Source organism: Scophthalmus maximus, chromosome 18 (assembly GCF_022379125.1).
Source record: "Scophthalmus maximus strain ysfricsl-2021 chromosome 18, ASM2237912v1, whole genome shotgun sequence".
In the NCBI taxonomy this organism is placed as follows: Eukaryota; Metazoa; Chordata; class Actinopteri; order Pleuronectiformes; family Scophthalmidae; genus Scophthalmus; species Scophthalmus maximus.
In genome coordinates this window covers 6,166,801-6,186,135 of record NC_061532.1, presented here as the reverse complement: position 1 = coordinate 6,186,135, position 19,335 = coordinate 6,166,801, and the positions used below count along the sequence as shown (strand labels likewise).

Below are 19,335 nucleotides of genomic sequence, written 5' to 3'. Positions count from 1 at the left end.
ACTTGCAGTCTTCAGAAGCAACCGCCGCTGACTCAGTAAACATCACTTGAGGCAATTTATCAGACTTTGCAGAGCTCCGAATGCCTTATGCAACTGTTTTCACTCCCCAACACGTGTAAACACATTCAGATCTGTAAAGTCAAACATACTATAAATAGATGTCAGCTGACGGGATGTATTTGAATCAGAGTAGTGTTGCTTTAGCTTACACAATTTAACAGCAATCTTATATATTTAAAATACATGATTAGGTATTAATAAATATAACAGGAAATTGGCTAAAATGAAAAAAGAACCAAATATAGAGCAGGAAAGAAACGTCAGCTCAGAGGAAACCTCCAATTAGGAGAATTTAGAGCCACGATGACAAGTAAAAGTGCAACAGACTGCAGCGAAATCAATGCGTTTCATATTTGTTGTTTGCTCTCCTACAGAATGACAAAAACCAATATCTGCATGATGAATTATTTTCGTACCACACTAAAATCAAATCATCGCACAGAAGGCAAAGTGAAGAAGTGTATTGCATGTCATTGTTGTCCAGCAGTGATAAGTAGACCTGCCAACAGTAAATGCAAAGCACTGTCATTTAACTCTTTGGGGGATGAGATGGAGATGTTGCGTCTTCTTTGCTTGATTTGTTTTTACTTATGCATTTTAAACCTTCCACACATCTCTTAAATTGAGGTGCACTTCTAAGTCATGAGAAATGTTATAATTTAGCTTTTATTCTTTAGTATGTGTAAAGCAAGAGGCTTTTCCTTCTCTAACGTAAATCCCAGATTTTAATTATATTGTTACCCTTAGCCGTTTGATGAATACAGGGCCTGTCTCTACACATTTGGATTTAAAGAATTATGGTTGAAAGTTTCACTCTTCATATTCACCTGCGGCCCGCGGCCGTTCCAACCCTCAGCCTTGTGCCCAGACACTCTCAGTCGGCTCTTTGATACTGTTCACATGCTGAATTATAATATATTGATTCCGCAAGCAAGATACATCTGCATTATTTTAGCTGCTCGTATGAAAATACAAAACCACTATAGTTCACCATCTAAATCTCTGTAGTACTTTGTGTTGAAACGATCGCCCCCGTGGTGTCATATTTCATTTACGGCGTAAGACCGCTGTAACCGGTTTCGAATGTCGTGGCAGATCTGTGAATGTTGCCGCGAGTGCTCCGAGCCCTTTCACTACATGATGCGACTGGACGTGCACACGAACTGTGTCAGGTAAGTGAGCGTTGTGCTGTTCACTCCAGGAACCAATGGTTTATGTGCAAACACACACACACACACACACACACACTCACACCGTTCAGACAAGTTGAGGGCAATCTCTCTCACTCTACATAAGTCAGTGTTGTTCTGCAGTCAGTCATTCACTCAGTAACACTGTTCAAACAATCCGTCTCCCTGTCCAAACATGTTAATCCACCTGCTTCATCTTTATTCCCATGGACACTGGCTGCTGTCTGCCATGGCACTCCCAGTTTCTCTTGGGCACACACACACACACACATACGCACAGGAGTGGCAGCAGCATTAGCAAGCCTCTTCAAACAAATAGCCCTTTTTGCATATTCAAGTGAGAAGCAGATCAGATAACACGGCAGGGACTTTACACAACGCGGGGAGAAATGGGCGGATTTTCTCATTGGAAATTAAAAAACAAACAAGGCTGTCGGGAGACTGCGGAGCTCTGTGGCTCCGTTCCGCGTGTTCTCTGGAAATCAGTGACAAGACATTTTGAGGCAGGAGTGTATCTTTTTCACACGAGCTAATACTTTGGCAAAATGAGCGGAAAAAATACATTTTCTTGTGTTCATTTTGGCATCGCAGCCAAGGTTGATGTCATGCTGGTGCACAGCTCACTGTTACTAGCATTCTCGTCTGTGCCGCTCTCATCTGTTTCGTCAATGCTGCTGTTTGAATATGCAGCAAGATACATACTGTAGTGAGTCATTGGAAATGGCTGGCAGGAGAGGCCATTATAAGGCCGGTTGGTTGTAAAAGAGGTAGTTTTCTTTTTGTGCTACGTTCAATGAGAGCCAATCAATACATTTTATGCATATTTTTCATATTGGACATGCACTGCATGGCGCTGTAGTTCATTTACATTTACAGACGGGTAGAGCACATTGAGATACTGTTGAGATACGAACAATTCAAAATGTTTTGATTCCTGAGCGCCGGACCTATCTAAATTGTAGAAATCTGTGTAGAAATCATATTAAAAATAGGACGCTCCATTCTTGGCTCATGTTCATCGGAGTCAGATGGCTTTTTTTTCTATTTTTAGTATTAACAATTATTCTTGTTGTCTGTAGAGTGAGAGCAGGAGCTGCTCATAGTCAAGGCAGCATGACTTCCCTTGCGTAGATTGGCGGACATGTCCGCTTACAGGCTATAAACATCAGAGGTGAAGGTGATATTACAGTCAGCTTGCTATTTCGACATTCGGTGAGGCTCATCCTCAGTAGCAATTCATCCGTTTTACACCATTAGTTGAGCAATGGATATGATGAGGCTTTATTGATGTTCCACCGCTGTTATTTATACCCCATGATCTGATATTCAAGCCGAGCAATTAGTGATACTGGTGACTAATGAACTGAGTCAGGGACGGTCTCAAAAGTGCCACTTTTTCTCTTTTATCAAAGACACTACATATTAAATGTATGTAAATCTGGACCTTTTTCCTAAAAACAATAGTAATGTAGGCCTAGTTCTTATAATTATGGTAACTCTCTCATTTAACATTCAACTTTGAATGAAACTAGTGAGATCTGTTCATCCGACTCGTAGTTTTCCACTAAACTCCTGTTTTATTTTCATTTTTTTAGTTTGATTTTTTTCCCCCCGCTGACCATAATCAGCTTAACTTTTTGATTTTTTTTTTTGAAACACATATCGGGTCCGCGGATAAAATATGACTTTGTGGTTTCGGCAGCTAAGCTTTAAGATATTATGTATGATGACTATAAAGGCGAGAAAATGAAATGGAGAAAGACAGTTTATGATTTTGTTCTTCATTGCATTGCATTCATCTAGATAACGAACATTTTATTTTTATTTGGAGCCATTAAAAGCTCTCAAGCATCCCCACCATCTATATTAACTTGATCTGTTAAGGAGACATTTATACAGCGAGGCCTTTACTTGAAACAGGATGTTTAGAGACTTGCATTACAGATGCATTCATTTCTATCGCCCATGTTTTCCACAACAGCAATCCCATCAGTAACAGTCATGTCGTGTCATACTTTCCACTGTGCTGTTGTGAATGTTCTTTTTCTGACACATGCAAACCCTTTTTGATCCCTGTTAAGCTTCTGTCAGCGACACGAACCACGAACTCTGGTTAATTTTCAAATTTTAATTTGCGGCTTTTAAATCGAAACAGCTGCAAGGAATGTTTAGTTTGAGTTTACTGTGTTTGGGGGAAAGGAGATCCAAATTGTGCAATTGATTTGTGAATGGAAACGGTATTTGTGGTTTTGAAAAAAAGAGATAAAAGAGAAAACAGGAGAGTGGTGAGTGTACAGTAACAAAGCTGTTGTTTATGTGCTGGTGCTGTAGAAATGCACGTTATGATTGGATGTATGGCACCAAGTGCTGTTCCTCGTCTCTGTGCTTTTTGATTGTCCCTTTTTATCCGTGCTGGCTGTAGATATTACTCGAGATGTGGCCGTATACCAGAATGGCAGCTTTTCTTTGAGAACATAACACTGCTGTGAACTATGATGCTTCATACAGCGACAGTATATCCATAATACCCATACCGGAGAGAGCGCAGGACAAATCCACAAGGGGAGAACTCTCCGGGGGCCGACTGCCTCATATTGTGCACATCTGCCGCTCCTGGGAAGAAAACGTCTCGAGCAGACATCCATAAATATATCAACACCGTTTCATGAATCATAGATCACACTGTGATCGTAATCCCAAATTCTTCCGAGCGACGCTGCGCATTCCTTCGGTGGAGTTGAGCTGTTAGAGCGCCTTTTGTTTTCCTTGAAAGGACGAGCCACGGGGTTGTCGAGGAAGTCTGTGACATCACCTCTCATATCCGTTTCCGCAAAGTGGCACGTGTACATGTGTATGAAGGTGCGTATGTGCGTGTAGATAGGAGGGTGTTTTAAATGGCGTGACGTTTCCACAGCACACGGCCTCAGAGTGTTGGGATTTGCTGCGGCTCTGACATGAATCACCCCGCTGTGCGATGATAAGCACATTCAACCAGCCACGTGCGCGTCCACATGGAGTTGAGGCAATCGGAATCATTGCATGGGGGAGTCTTTTTGTGGCAGCCTGTGATCTCTGAGCTTCTGCTGTGGGTGGTGACGCTTTGAGGCTGCATTTCCGACCTGTGTGTGGGAGGGGCACAGGGCAAGGGATGGAGTGAGGCGCGGAGCGGGGGGGGGGGGGGGGGGGGGGGGGCAGCAAGTGATAGAAATTACACACTCCTCTAGTTCACGATGTAACTGTGTGGGTTTGTGTCTTTGTCTCCCTCTGCGCCGAGAGTCAGACATCAGCTGCCCCCCCCCCCCCCCCCCCACACACACACACACACACACTTCTAACACCAGGGCTTTCACACCACATGAAATAAACCGGTGAGGAGGGGGGTAGACGGAGGGAAGAAAGTGGAATCATAAATGAGTGAGGAGAGAGGAGACAAGGAACGAAGGCAATATTTATCAATAAAGAAGAGTGAGGTTTCCTTGCTGTGTGACCTTGTGGGTGTAAAGTGGTTTTTCCGATGGTTCGGCTTTCTGCAGTGCCTGCCACCTGAGACAATCATTAAAGTGACTTTGCAGGAGGCTGGCATCTCTCCCTGACACACGCACCGTATATCAACCGACGCAGTCTTATCATCATGAGAAGAAGAGGGAGAGGGGGGGGCTTACCATGCACAGGCCGCCATTGATCCTCCCAGGTGCAATTAAAACCAAATTGGCAAGGTGGTTCTGATGGCATATTCCAAACGCCCAGCGAGTGCGCGAAGTTGGGGAATTATGAGGTGTTTAAAAAAGTTGGTCTTTAATTAGCCGCGTGTGATTTATTGGGAAAAGTATCTGGAGGACTTTTTGATGTCCGTCATAAAATAAAAAAATTGAAAAAAAAGAGTCAAATAAAAATCCGCCCTCCCCAGAGTACAATTGTTGTAAACCTCACAGTGATGCCGCGAGGCCCCGACGCCGCGCACGATAATGTCGTGAGCTGAAGTGGTCACACTTGCTGACGTGAGCTGCGTACGTGCCTCAGATTCCTTCCTCTGTGGATGTGTTACACTTCCCTGCGTGGCCTTGTGTGCAAATGGCAATAGCTAACAAAGGGGTGCACTGGATGAGAGCTAAGCCCTGCCCCCCTTTTGTCCATGTTCTCATCATGTCCCTTCGAGTGATTCTTTCCAGCTCTGCACGATGAGCTGTTTACGTTGCCTTCTCTCAGGCCAAAGACGAAGCACTCCTCTTTTCTGAGGAGGAGGCAAACGCCTTTCTCGTTTTTTGTCATCCAACTCTCCATGAAGAGCCACACCCTATTGCAAACTTTGAAATACAAAGAGAACAAAAGTATAGTCGGTCATTTAGGTTGGAATGTAAAAGCAGTCTTTGATTAATTCCCGAGCATCCAGTCCTTGGATAGTAAAACAATTTATTTTCTTTCCAATTCTTCAACCTCTAATTGCAGCTCGCTTTCTTATGGATCACTCTTACTCCAGTTTACAGCACACACACATTAAGATGTTTCCCCCCATCGATTTGTATGAAAGGGGAGGGTGTGTCCAGACCGACTTGAGGGATCGCATCCATCTAAGAGATACAACAGGTGCATCAGTGCTTTATAATCCAACTGGTTTGGCTGTGCTTTGTCAGAGCTGCGTCGTCCCTCCCACCGTACGTCGTGATTTAGAACAGCTTTTGTCTGAAGACGCAAGTCAGCTCTTTGTTGGTCCATCTCAGTGACATAAGTATCTTTCTTATACACATCATATTAGTTTCTTTGTCTCAACTGAAAACTCCAGTCATATCATAAGTTAGTTTAAAGAGACTGCCGCTAATAACTCTTCAGTGTTTTATAACAAGGGAGTAAAAAAACGCAATTAGTATGATCATTTATGGATGCAAAATTGTTCCGTTGCACTGCTCTGGCAGGCGCGGACTGTGGCTGAGAGCTCTGACATATTGGTGTTAATATTAAAGTGCATGTGCTCTGAATGTGATTAAAATCTCCGCAGACAGTCCCGCTGTGTCTGGTTTGTGTCATTCAGGAACTAATGGTGCGTCCTCCTTAAAAACTCAATAGATTTCTTGCCAGTGGGTTCGATGATGTTCGACTTCACTGGGTGGGACGTTATCACGCCCTAATGAAGCAGTGGTAGGAACCGGTGAGCATTACCTGCATGGGACCACTTCCAGAGAAGCACTCATTTCTTATGCATGTTAGCGTCATCCAGCTTACTCTCCTTAATTTAGCTTCGCAGAAATGACATACTTACTTCAAAAATAATTCGCTCCGGGTTTGAAAAATACCTCTGATTAGTGCTGTCATAATAATAATCTATACAGCATGGCACATTGTCTTTTTCATTTACCTATACATTTGGCATAGACTTAATTCCATCATAAAAGCAAGAATATTCCTTCTTTACTGCAATGACAGTGCTACCTGATGGAATATGTCATTGCAAGTGCACAAAATGAAATAATAAGTAATTGCAGAAATGCAATACAAAACGTCCACATGTAGTGTTGAACAAACAAACACCCCTGGTCAATAGTATTCGCATGTTGAGGAATCACAAATCATGTCATTGTTTAATACAATCTTATGTTTCTAGCCAACACACGAGGAGAGTGCAGCCAATTAATTTGAAAATACAGAAATGTTTGACGTATTAAAAAACCCAGTAAACCCGGTATGTGAGGACGAGGGACTGTGTGTCGGGCATGTCTGTCTGCAGTACTGGAGGCCCCCCAGGGACCAGTTGTAACTCTGGAGTGTAGGGGGGGGGGACAGACATCCCGTTCTGATTCATGGAATATTCCAGTCTTGCACAAATATGTGGAGCGATGTTCTGCCATTCTTCACGGATGATTCTTTTCAGCTGTTCTTTGCTGCAGGGCTTTTGTTGCTCCACCTCCTGCTTTTAAAACCTTCTGGGGGTGGGGGGGTCCATTGGATTCAAGTAAGGGGACATACTTGGCCGAATCAGAGCTTTCATTGTTGTTCTTCTTTACAATCTCCTGTGTGATTCTCACAGTGTGTCGGGGATCATTGTTGTGTTGGAAAATGTCTCTCCTGCCAAGATTCTTGACACTGCGAGTCATCATTTTTCAGTTCAGTATACAAATTAACATTCACGGCGCCGTCTGTAAATGTCATCTCCCCGGCACCTTTTTCCACTCAGTCAGCCCGAAGTTAGCACTCTCTAGCCCCTATGTTTCAGGGTTGGCTCCGTGCAGTCAATGTGGCCAGCCAGGTCCATAAAAAACATGCTGGATCACATCCGATCCGGACAAATTTATTTTGGTTTCTTCAGACCAAATAACGTTCTGCCAATATCAGATTAATGTTACAGTTTTGCAGGGTTTGTTTTTTTTATGAGCAATAATGTCCTTCTTGGACGCCGCCTGCTGAGCTTGACTTGTTGGGCAGCATTGATTTCCGAGGACGGCCCTGCGCCTTCTGTTGTTACGGCCCTGCCGTGTTGGGCACAACCCAGGATAAAAGTGAAGCCTTGCTGTTCACAGATCATTTTATTACCCAGCTGGAAATCACAGGTGCAATCAAGTTTGTTGCATTGAGGCTGTACTTAAAAATAATAAAATGATCAACACAGTTTTGCACCATTTAACCGATTAGTGATTCTGCACAGGGGAGTTTTCAGTTTTGTTGCATACAATGAATAATCCCCATTCAGCTAGAGAGAAATCAACCCCGTCTCCCGGCCACAAGTTGTCATCGACAGTGAGACTTTATATCGTCTGCTGGCAATTCACCTGGGAATGAATCTTTTTGCAGCCTGATCCATCCCTGTCAAGATGTGTCCAGACATCCAGCATTCACTGTGTCTGAGCGAGACATCTGATCACCAACCTCCCACCTCCACGAAGAAAAGATTTCCTCTGCGGGCTTTGACGAATGGAGAGTGAGGTGAGAGCAAAAATTGTCACTATCCTGTGATGGGCTATAAACCTCTCTGTGCCTGGCAGAGAATAGTGAAACACCACGCCGTCCAACGCAGTTATTCGGTGCAGCGATGTGGATTTTTACTTCACCTGTCCCCTTTCCTCACCCGGCACCAGTCTTTCACGCAGGTCATCGCGGAAACGAGCGAGGACCGCTGAGCTGATTGTCGGAAGAGCTGAACCCGGTGTTGAGAAATGTGTTTCCAACTGAAAAAAAAATTGTGTGTGGAATCAGCATGTCCTCCTGCAAAGAAAACATCAATACTGCATCATCTGACAAACCAAGGATTTTGTGGAATTGTGTTCACATTGAATGGACAACATGATAAATATATTAAACAAAATAATAATTTATAGAAAAAATGTATTTATTCATCAGTCTTTTAAACCACAAACCACTGCATTAAAAACATCACATACAGCATCCCTAGTATCTATCTGTATCTTTATTGTTCTATCTATTTTACTTAAATATGTCCTACATTTCTTTTTTTAAATCCAATCATTTTAGTGTTGTTGATTGTCATGGTGACACACAGTGAATGTTTTTGTACAGATCCTCTATTCAGACAAGGACAAAATCTACCGTCAGAAGATGAAAACAACACCGATGAAAGAGTGGTAATGGTCACCTCACACAGCTGTTATTATTATATGATATTATTACATAATATTATACTGTTTCACAGCAGACTTTCTTTTTTTTCATGGCCGGCTGTTGCTCAGGCTTTAGAGGGGGTTGTCCACTAACCAGAAGGTCGGTGGTTCGATCCCCGCCTCCCCCAGTCCGAATGCAGAAGTGTCGTTAGCCAAGGCACTGAACCCCTCTATCGCCTCTGAGGGAAGTGTGTGACCAGTGTGTGACCAGTGTGTGACCAGTGTGTGACCAGTGTGTGACAGGAAAGCCGCGGTTAATAGCAGCGCTGTATGAATGCGGCTTGTTCTGTAGAGCACTCTGATTGGACGACAACACTTGTAGAGCACTCTGATCAGACGAACAGACTAGAAAAAGTGCCATATGAATACTGTCCATGTACCTTTTTGAGATGTCAGGGTAGGAAAACGTTACCAATGCCTCTGTTGTGTCCCAGTAAGACACGGAAAGTGTGAAAGCAGCTAAAAGAAATCCAGACCATGAGTCGATTTATTATCTGTGCTTCTCCTGCTGTGACACGGCAAAGCGTCCGCAGGGCGTGTCCACGGGCTCAGGCAGGTATGGACAGTTTGCTTTGGGGGCGGCTTCATGAGCAGAAGAAGAAGAACTCTCTCCCTCCGAAAAACACTCTAAAAGGAGACTTGTTGTCGAGAGAATTGATCACCGATCAACACTTTAGCCACCGGCCTCGCTGCAGTGCAGGGCTGAGAGATTCTTAAAACCCCCGAGAGTGATCCCTAACAATCTATCAGTACGACACAATAATATATCAATTAATCGAGACACTCATCAAGTCCTCTGAAAGGGATCGATAGCGTTCCCGCATTGCACCGACTCACCCTGAGAATCTCTCCTCTCCATTCCTCTCATCTGTTTCCTCGGCCGCTCCGGTGAGGAGTCGGGAACGCTCAGGCCGAGTTCAGGCGCCCGTTTCTCACCGCGCTCCCATTCCTTGACTGTCAGCTTCTTCCCTGCGAGTCCGGCACTCTCTTCACCGACTGCCTCTGCTGTGCCTCGATGGGATCAACTCCTTCCTCTTCTGCTGCTCCCTCTGAGCGCGGGTCGCCGGTCGAGCCACGCGGGAAAGAAGCGGGCGGAGGAGGAAAATCCGATTGTTGGAACAGCAACAACGTGCGTGTGTTGAAGACATGGCGGAATAAAGATTGTTTTGAGTGTTTCTGTGGCCTCCTCCATTTCTCTCAGGTATGATCTGTTTTTTGTTTTTTTCACGTAGCAATCCTATAATAAATCATGGAGTGAATTCAGAAGGCGTCGCCAAACGCTCCACACTTTATTCTTCGGCTGTCTGAGAATTATCTACAGTCAACTGCAAATTTCGCGGTGGACTTCTGGATTTTATTCAAAAAAAGCTGTTCTTACAAGACAGTGAAAAATCAAACATCAGTATTTTTATTTGAAACTTACTGTACTGCAATTGCTTAATCTGTTCAGATTTTTATTTGTTATCTACTGTATATTACTTCAGTAAATTGGATTGCCCTCCTCCATATCTCTCACGTATGATGCGGCTCCTCCTCAGATGGCGTAGAGACCATCTCAAACCATTCCAATTTTCATTGCATCAACATTATGAATCTATTTTTTTGCGCCAACTTATTAACTAACTCAAGAAATATTTTACTCAACTCAGTGCTGAAGAACGACGTACTCGTTACCAAACATGATCATCATCACTAATTCATTATCCATATCACTCGCTCTTCGAAGGTCCCCCTGTGGCTGGAGTCAATTCCATCTGACATTGCACGAGAGGCGGGGCCCCCTGGACACGTCGGTCATTAATTCAGCTAAAGGTTTAATCACAGTGTTTAATCTCGACATATTTTGTTTGATTCACACGCTGAATAATGCAGTGAAACAAAGCACCAGCTCTCACTGCTGCCTCTCTTGGACTAAGACTAAAAGAGTTCATCAAGAGGTAAGGCCAATAAGGAAATGTCTTCCCCCGCCACCGGCCGCGCCACGTGTGCTCGTCCGGGTTGGTCTGGATGCTTATCACGAACAGACAAGAGTTTGGAAATGCGCGCCGTCAGCAAGCGCGGAGGCAGTAGCTGCCGTGGAAGAAGAGGAAGAAGAAGTGCTGACTGATGCCAGGCAGCAACCACCCAGAATGAGGTTACGCCGACCATTCTGAACGAGAGGCGTCTGGGCGAGGACAAAGCCCCTCTGTGGGCCTCACACTTAGATAACTGCGGCGATGGTGGGCACTCTTCCCCTTCAGAGTCCGTCTCTCTTTTTAATACTCTCCATCTATGCCCATTCTCCCTTTAATTGATCTCATTTTCCCTGTGCTCTCCCTTCCCTCACCGCGTCTCTTGTTCCTCCCCTGCCTTGTCTTTTCTCCTGCGCTCTCTCTCTCTCTCTCTCTCTCTCTCTCTCTCTCTCTCTCTCTCTCTCTCTCTCTCTCTCTCTCTCTCTCTCTCTCTCTCTCTCTCTCTCTCTCTCTCTCTCTCTCTCTCTCTCTCTCTCTCTCTCTCTCTCTCTCTCTCTCTCTCTCTCTCTCTCTCTCTCTCTCTCTCTCTCTCTCTCTCTCTCTCTCTCTCGAAACAGCTAACATCATCAACATCCAATGAAAGATCATTTCTGTCTCAGAAACGGTTCAGAGGAGGACCCGAGGTTCAGCCTGCCTCTTTTACAATCTGATTAAATGGAATCTGTAACGGCGACAAATCCCGCTTTAATCGAATATTTCTGAAATGAAAAGAATATCTGATCTCTCTGCAGTCTTTTTTTTTTTTTTTTTTGGACACATTTAAGACCCGAACTCAATTACAATTTTAGATAATGTCGTGATCACGAATGAAAAGCCAGGAATCAACATCTTCCAACTGGTTGCATTTGACATAGACGTCATATAGAGACAGCTACTTTCAAATATTCAAAATGTCAAGGTACCCCTGAACGACTTGGTGATCTCTTACAGAAGAGACTCCATCATCTCGTGGTAGTCTGAGTGGGAAGAATGGCACGACAAACACAAGCAGGCAAATAAAGTCAGACTTCTTTTTATTACTGGTATGGATTAGATCTTTTAATGAACTCGAGCATGAAGTCGTTTTACTGGATTGTAAAAATAAACAAAGAAATCTGTGCTGACTTCAGGGTTCGAGATTTTTATGGAGCAGTCTGGGAAGACAACGAACTGATCGCAGACGATAATAAAACATGTGGACCAATTGATTTTCTGTGCTTTCAAGAAGTACAAGTGATAAAAATTTAAAATAAAAGTAAAAGACAACTAATGCACGCGCACACACACACACAGCCTTTGGTTTTGGCTACAAGTTCACTGGGTTTTCCAGGAGGAGCTAATGATATTCATTCAACACATCGCACATTGTATATGGTCATTATTAACATCTTTGCAGTTTGAAATAAACTGTTTATCAGAATAATGCTGTCAGTCAGTCACCGAATTTCCTCAACCTAACACACACAGCAATAAGAATGACCTTTGAACTTTTAGTTATTGTACATGCCGTATTCATATGTATCATATATACTGTACATATAGATAATGTAGTCTTGAGTGTGAATTTACAGTCGATCCAATTTTCTTACAAGGTAAAATATTGAAGTGATTCTGTTATGGCCAAATGAGTGTATTTTCGTTTTTCTTTCTAGATGCCAAACCTTAGAATTGAGACGAGATAGACAATAGAGATAAATATTCAGCTGGATTGTAACATTTAACCAAACAGTATCAGATAGAAATACATTGAATATTTGAGTGATACAAATAAAAAAATGTTTTCCCATATTTTCAGCATTGCTTTTACTTGACATTTTCATTGTATATTATGTATTCATATTTATGATATATTTTTACATCATGCTCTTATCAATTATATTTTAGTGAAGATCTGAATAATTCATCCAACTCTTTTGATTAAAAATAATAATAATAATTCATAATCTCGGCATATTGGCTCCTGTCCAGGTGAAAAGTATGCTTAACTTTTATTATTATTAGTCATTACTCTGCTGGACTATGTTTGACAAAATAAAGAGAAACATTTCATCTAAACCAGTAGAAAGAAGTTAATCACCTTCAAAATGAATTGCAGAATAGTTGCTGAGAAGAGTCATTATTACTCATACATGTGACATAACTGCATTTAAATATAGCTTAATGACACCGTGTTATTATATGAAATTTCAGCAGAGCTTGTTATGTTTCCACTTTCTTCCCCAGGTCCAGGCTCCATAAATCTGAATTTTGGAACTAAAACGTCTTCACGAAGCCAACCAGCGCAACAGGACACCATTAGTCCTTTTGTATGCTTTCTTTAGTGTAGTATCCCTGGCAACTGCAGTACCTGCGAGACACTGATTAAAGTTCTTTTCCTCACTGCCAAGCCTATGAGAGCTCACCATTAACAGGCCATAGGGCTGCATTGTCAGCACACTAATGAAGCCAGTGTGTTCTTTTTAAAGTGTCATTCTGGATTATGGCCATAATATTAGGGCGAGAGTGGATCTGCATAAGTGTCTCTGCGAGACCTAACAGCGTGAGTCCCCGCGCCCGGGCCCCCTGACGTTCCCACGGCACACTGTGGGTACTTGCGGGGGCCTCGCCACCTGCAAGGGCCAGGACCCCTGCCGTCACCTCGCCAGGCGACTAACACTGGAGTAATTTCGTCTGACAGGTGAACAAAGCTATGGTCCGTGGCAGGCAGCAGACGAGAGGCTGGGGGGATACAGTATACGTTGGGCCTGTCGGACCTTGTTTTCAGTCGTGAGAAGCGGTCTCCTGTCAATATTTAGATTTGCAGCCAGATTCTGATAGATGGCACCGACAGAACGAAGAGCGTGAGAAAAAAGTGCCGGTTGCCTGCAACTTTTAATTTCCTGGACATGGTTCAAACGCTGCCTGACGCCAGATATTCAGTCACACAGTGTGTGTGTGTGTGACTGACTGTATGCCGATGCCTTACGCTTAAATATTCTCTTTTGAAACACAATGGGCCTCCTGCGAGAACATGTTTGCATTCCTATCCTAAATTGCTCTTACACTAGTTTGCAGGAACAGGCCACATCAGATTCATCAAACGCTTCTGTCTTCAGAAAAAAAGAAAAAAATTAAATGACGTGCGCAAACAAGAAGAATGTCACACGAGCACAAGGATGGCAAATTATAATTGCTTCAAAGTGATAAAAAAAAATGACCTATTAGTGGAAAACCTTGGTTTGATTAACCGCAGACCAATTTTACGCGACTCGTACGACGGGACACCTTGTAAATTCTGGGCATATTTAAAAGGAATCTCAAAACACGGAAAAAGTGGTGAATGCGGGAACAGTTCGCTCATGAGGCCTCAATGTGTCCCCTAGGGCCTCTGTGTTCTGAAGGGATCTGACAGGATAAATGAGGGTGGGGAGAGTGGACAGGGGTCGCGGACAGTAACCATTTAGCCCTTTAACCGCGTGATAAGTTAAAACATTGATGGATTCCATTCCAGGGTCAGCGAACGCACTCACGGGCCCACGTGATCGCAATCGACGCCGCCCCCGTTCGACTTTCTCACGGGGCAAAAAAAACGGGTGGGAGGAATCAAATGGCAAGTGTCGGTTGTTACGTGACAGCAACGCGGCCGAGGAGCGCGTTTTCATGGCAAGAAATGCATCGGGTGTCGCTGAACGTGATGAGCAGAAATGAGTTTCTTCCCCCCCACCAGCGTTTTCCTCTCCGCGGTGATGTGGGCGTCGGCGGGAAAATCCAGCTCAGTCAGGGATGAGACGCTCTCTTACCTGCGCTCCATCAAACTTAATCGCCGCTTCACAGCTATTTCTGTTGGTTAATAACTTCGCAGGATAGATCCAAAAAATGTTGATGTGTCGGCAGAAAGCAAAGCCACCGGCCAAAAGGAACAAGTGATTCATTTTAGGTGTCTGTTATTTCTTTTTCCTTTTTTTCTTTTGTATTTTTCAACATAACATTTTGGCCCTTTGTGTTTGTATTACATCGCAGAGATCGACAGCAAATGTGGAGGAACAGCCAGAGGGATGAAAACAAGCTGCAGTCGAACCAAGGACATTGTGATTACACGCTATTCAGCTTAGACCACCAGGCCGTGGGGAGCATCTCGACTGTACCGACTTGTTACTGTAACAGTATTATAAATACAAATATTGTTGGACATGTGGAGGCAAAGAAGGATAATTAAAAGTCAGGGCTCAGCTTAAAAGATTACAAACAACAGACCAGGCCCGGAATCCTGGTGTAGATCACGATTTCAGACGTTGACTTTAATACCCACATTACACAATTAGCATAGAATCCCCTAAAGAACATATTGAGAAATAAGGGACTTTGTCTCATCAGGGTCTGTAAAAAAAACGTGCCCAATCCATTTATCTTCATTGGACTACTACTACTACTACTACAATACTGTCGGTTGTTCCACTGTAACAAACTTGAAAAGCCACTGAAAGGTCAAAAGGGCAGAACTATATTTCCGATCCTCCGCTCTGCTAATAGTCATCTAAACATGGAGAGACAGCTTTCACTCATCATTCAGCTTCTATGCTCTGAATATCTCAGTGTAACAAGAAAACTTCACACCACATCCACACCAGCTCTCAGAGAAGCCTGACGCTCTGATCTCAAACAACTGTTTGCTAATGACTTTTGTTCAATTTAATTTAGGTCTATTTACTGATATCTTGCACTGGCCTGTAGCTTATCGGTAATTTCACTCTCTTATTCTAATTTAATCTTCTATTTCATTCACTTTTTTTAAACCCAATTTAAAATTGAAACCCCATCATTTATGTCATGTCTTTGCCTGATGTTTCTTTTTTTTGATCATCTCTTAATGCCTCTTTTTATGTCACAATCTGAATTGCCGGGTTGTTAAAAGTTGCTCTACAATATATACACTGTTGTAAAATGTCTTTATCGATAACTCTCTATTAATGACTTCGCTGATGTATTATTGTTTATAGCTACAGTCTTGATGGCCTTTTAGAGAGTTGTTCATCACTTAGCAGCTAAATGGCCGTATAAATGTTATGACTGACCTGAAAAGCATTTGTCATTTTGTGGAGCAATTACAATGAAACTTTTAATGAATGAGGGATTCCTTATTGGAGAGTGTCACACACATTTTAAGGTGGGATTAGAGATCGGTACAGGATTGTGCAGCCGTGGCAGATGTGGGCACTGTTCAAATGCTTTGTAGTCCCTTGTAGCCCAGTGTCTGTTTAATAAAAGAAAAGTTTCTGTCTGACTTGTTCTAGAGGTTTCTGTATTTTTTATGAATTGGTGGCTCTTGAGCAGTTATTCTTGTTTTCTTAGAGGTGACCCATGGTCGAGTTAACAAAGGAAGAAAGGGAGCCACTGAGACACAGCATGTGATACCGGGCAATACAAATACGGTCGATTTGACTTATTGCGAAAAATACAACCACAAAACTTCTCACCCTCCCAATGAGAGCTTGGCAAAAATCCCACAACCCTCCTTCTTGTGTTCAGAAAAAAAACCAAAAACATAGGTCATTGCTGCTAATGCACCATGGGATTGTACACAATCGGTGCTTGTTATTACAGGGCAATCAATGTTTTACAAGGGAGGGTTACTGTGTATCAGCGAGGCGGGTTAGATGCTACTATGGAGCTGATACCACTCAGAGGAATCAAGCGCACAGAGGCCACGGGCTCAGGGGAGGAGAGGGGAGGGGGTAACAGACCTGCACTCGGGCATAAATCAATACCCAGCATGCAGTGATAAATCCTCCCAGCTCCAATGACCGACTGGCCCTCACACCCTCGCACACAAAACAATCTCGGTCCCCCGTGTCAAAACAGCCAAAAGCTATCACTGCCATAGATCACCAGCACCCTGACGTGTCAGCTGAAAGTCAGTTTAAAGAAAGAGATGGCAAGTCCTTGGCTTTGGTAGAGTAAACTATGGCTAGTGGGCATTTAAGGGACATGGGAGCTTTAGGTTTACTGTAAGATGTCAGGCAGAAGTACACTATATAGACAGTTTAAGTATCATCTAATTTTAGAAAAGCAAACCATATCAAAAAGGGGCTTTGGCATTTTTTTCTGGTACCTTAAGATTCAATTTTAAGTCAGATTTATGTCAAATATACATGAGCTGCAATTTTGTAGTGCCGGAGACATAAAATAAGTAATCGTGTATTTCCAACCATCATATATTTTGAAACCACAGAACCATAGAAAGCTCCTGCTTCTGGCCACATCCTAACTATTTATAACACACTCAAGCTTGACTCCTGAGTGAGTGTCAGCCGCAGAGCAGCGCCCCCTCCCCCCGTTAAAGAGAGAGCCTGCTCTATATTGTCATTAAGAGGACCCTCCATCATGCCAGCTTGTTTGCACTGAACCAAACAAAGCCAGAATAATGCCGCCCCAGTGCGTTATAGCAGTGTCTGCCCCACCATGCCCGCTCTCCCTTTTACACTGACGACAATTTGACTCTGTGAATACCTCAGAACACTTCCATGTCCGTACCGTGTATACAGGCGGCACAACATTGTCGCCTTGAGCACGCTGCGTAAGCGAGGCCACTGACTCTCTGTGGCAGACTCTGCGTCGGGCGACAGTGACGGGTTAATCTGTCCAAACGCATTGACTTGTCCCGACTTCAGCCACACCAGAGGCACATTCATGAAATGGACCGTTTTTATGATTCAACGTGGGACAGATTTGACATCATCCCCTCTGCATGCGTCGGTGATCGGTCTGCCATGTTTAAACTGGAACACAAAGGGCGTCATTACACGGCTGAGCGAGTCCACTATTGTTGGTATCAGGCCGGCTGACTTTGGCATGTTGATGTATTAAGGTTGTCATCATTCAAACAGTGTGTGGGCTTTGGTGCAAGGCCACAGCCCTGGTTGCTCTTTGAAAAATCAATGGGAGCCGAGCACTTTATATCTGTGAAAAGGATGAATTCTGCTGCAAAGAGATACGCCAGAAGGCAAGAACGCAGGTATCTCCCTTCACATCGCAAACCGGGAGTTAACTAACATCGTAAACTACCAAGAAATACACTGTTATTTTTCTTTTTTGAAATGCAAAAAACTCTCAATCATAAATTTGATGGACTATCAAAACAGACTGGGCCTGGTTTAATGCACCCCCACGACTGGTGAGTTGTGAAGAGTGCTGCAGTGGAAGCCGCGGCGTTTGCAGGAATGATATACTGTTCTACATTCACACGGCTGATGCATTTTTTATGTTCAAAACCAGAGGGGCTTTCTCACCTTCAATTTTAAAAGTGTTTACTCAGCAGCAGTCCGGAGAGCTGATAAAATAAGTTAGGGCACCTGAATTAAAAATGATTCTTCATCGGAGAAACTGTCACCAAAACGTCCCCCCACGGTTTCTCCTTCCTCCCTGGTAATGCGCTTGGTAAAAGGTCCTGAAATGCACCAAATTATTATGGAATGATATATGTTCTTCATTTTTTCTTTTAATAATTGTTTCTATTACACTTTAATTGCATATATACAATTATTATAATTACATTCTTAAATTATATCTAATTTTATATTTGTATTGCCTTTTTTTCTTTTGGCCAAATGAACATTTTATTTCATGTCAAATAATATCGGTCTCCATGTCAGTGGTGTTGTCACGGTCCCCCCACCTTGACTGTGAAATGCTGGACACTTGCACCCTCAATGATAACCAATCTTGTTGGTTGAGGAAGCTGCATCTGTAGTTAAGACTGCAATGGTGTAGGCAGCACAATGCATATTCTCATACACGCCTTCACAAAATGATTATTTTTATTGATACTGTGTTCATTTAGCAGCCTATTAGCAAGCTACCAAACAGCAGGGATTATCATTTCCGGTAAGTGCACAATGGCCACGAGAGAGACAACACTATCCAATCAAAAATCATGCATTACTCAAGTGTGCACAGTGTAGGGATGTTTACTAACAGACAAAGCCAAAATGAGACATTTAATGATAGAACATTTTCTTCAATCATTTCTCTTCTGATTGGTTGAGTTATATATCATGCGCCATTTGTTCATTGGACAATTCATTAATTTGAATCACTGGATTCTGTCAATCCTATCTTCAGTGTTCAATTTGTTTAACGGAATATTGTCTAGTTTGTTTTCTTTAATGTTGTTTTCTAACTTAAATTTTGTGCTCTCTGAAATGTTATTGTGTTTGTAGATTTTTTGAATGTGTTCCTTTTAGTGGAGTTGAATTGTGTCCTTAGAGGCCTCTGTACATAAGCATACACAGGTTACTTTAGCTGGTCAGTTGAATATGTGATTTCACATATGTAGTGTAGTATATGTAGAATAACATCTTTCCACTTATTTAAGGCCAACATATGTTCAACCTGTGAAACGTTATTTTATCTTGGTCAAAGAAGAAATCTGACAGTGAACTGACAATTTTAAGATTTTTACCAGATAAGGAAAAAGTAAAGTACAAAATCCAATTTCGCTGTCACTTTTGGCAC

At 42.9% G+C, this 19,335-nt stretch overlaps 1 long non-coding RNA gene across 1 annotated transcript; it reads left to right on the top strand.

The window, feature by feature from the left end:
- Positions 1-1,127: 1,127 nt before the first annotated feature.
- On the top strand, positions 1,128-8,592 carry LOC118290391. The gene is made up of 3 exons (XR_004786405.1): positions 1,128-1,232; positions 8,031-8,162; positions 8,315-8,592. It is a non-coding gene; the product is annotated as an uncharacterized LOC118290391 (long non-coding RNA).
- Positions 8,593-19,335: the final 10,743 nt, after the last annotated feature.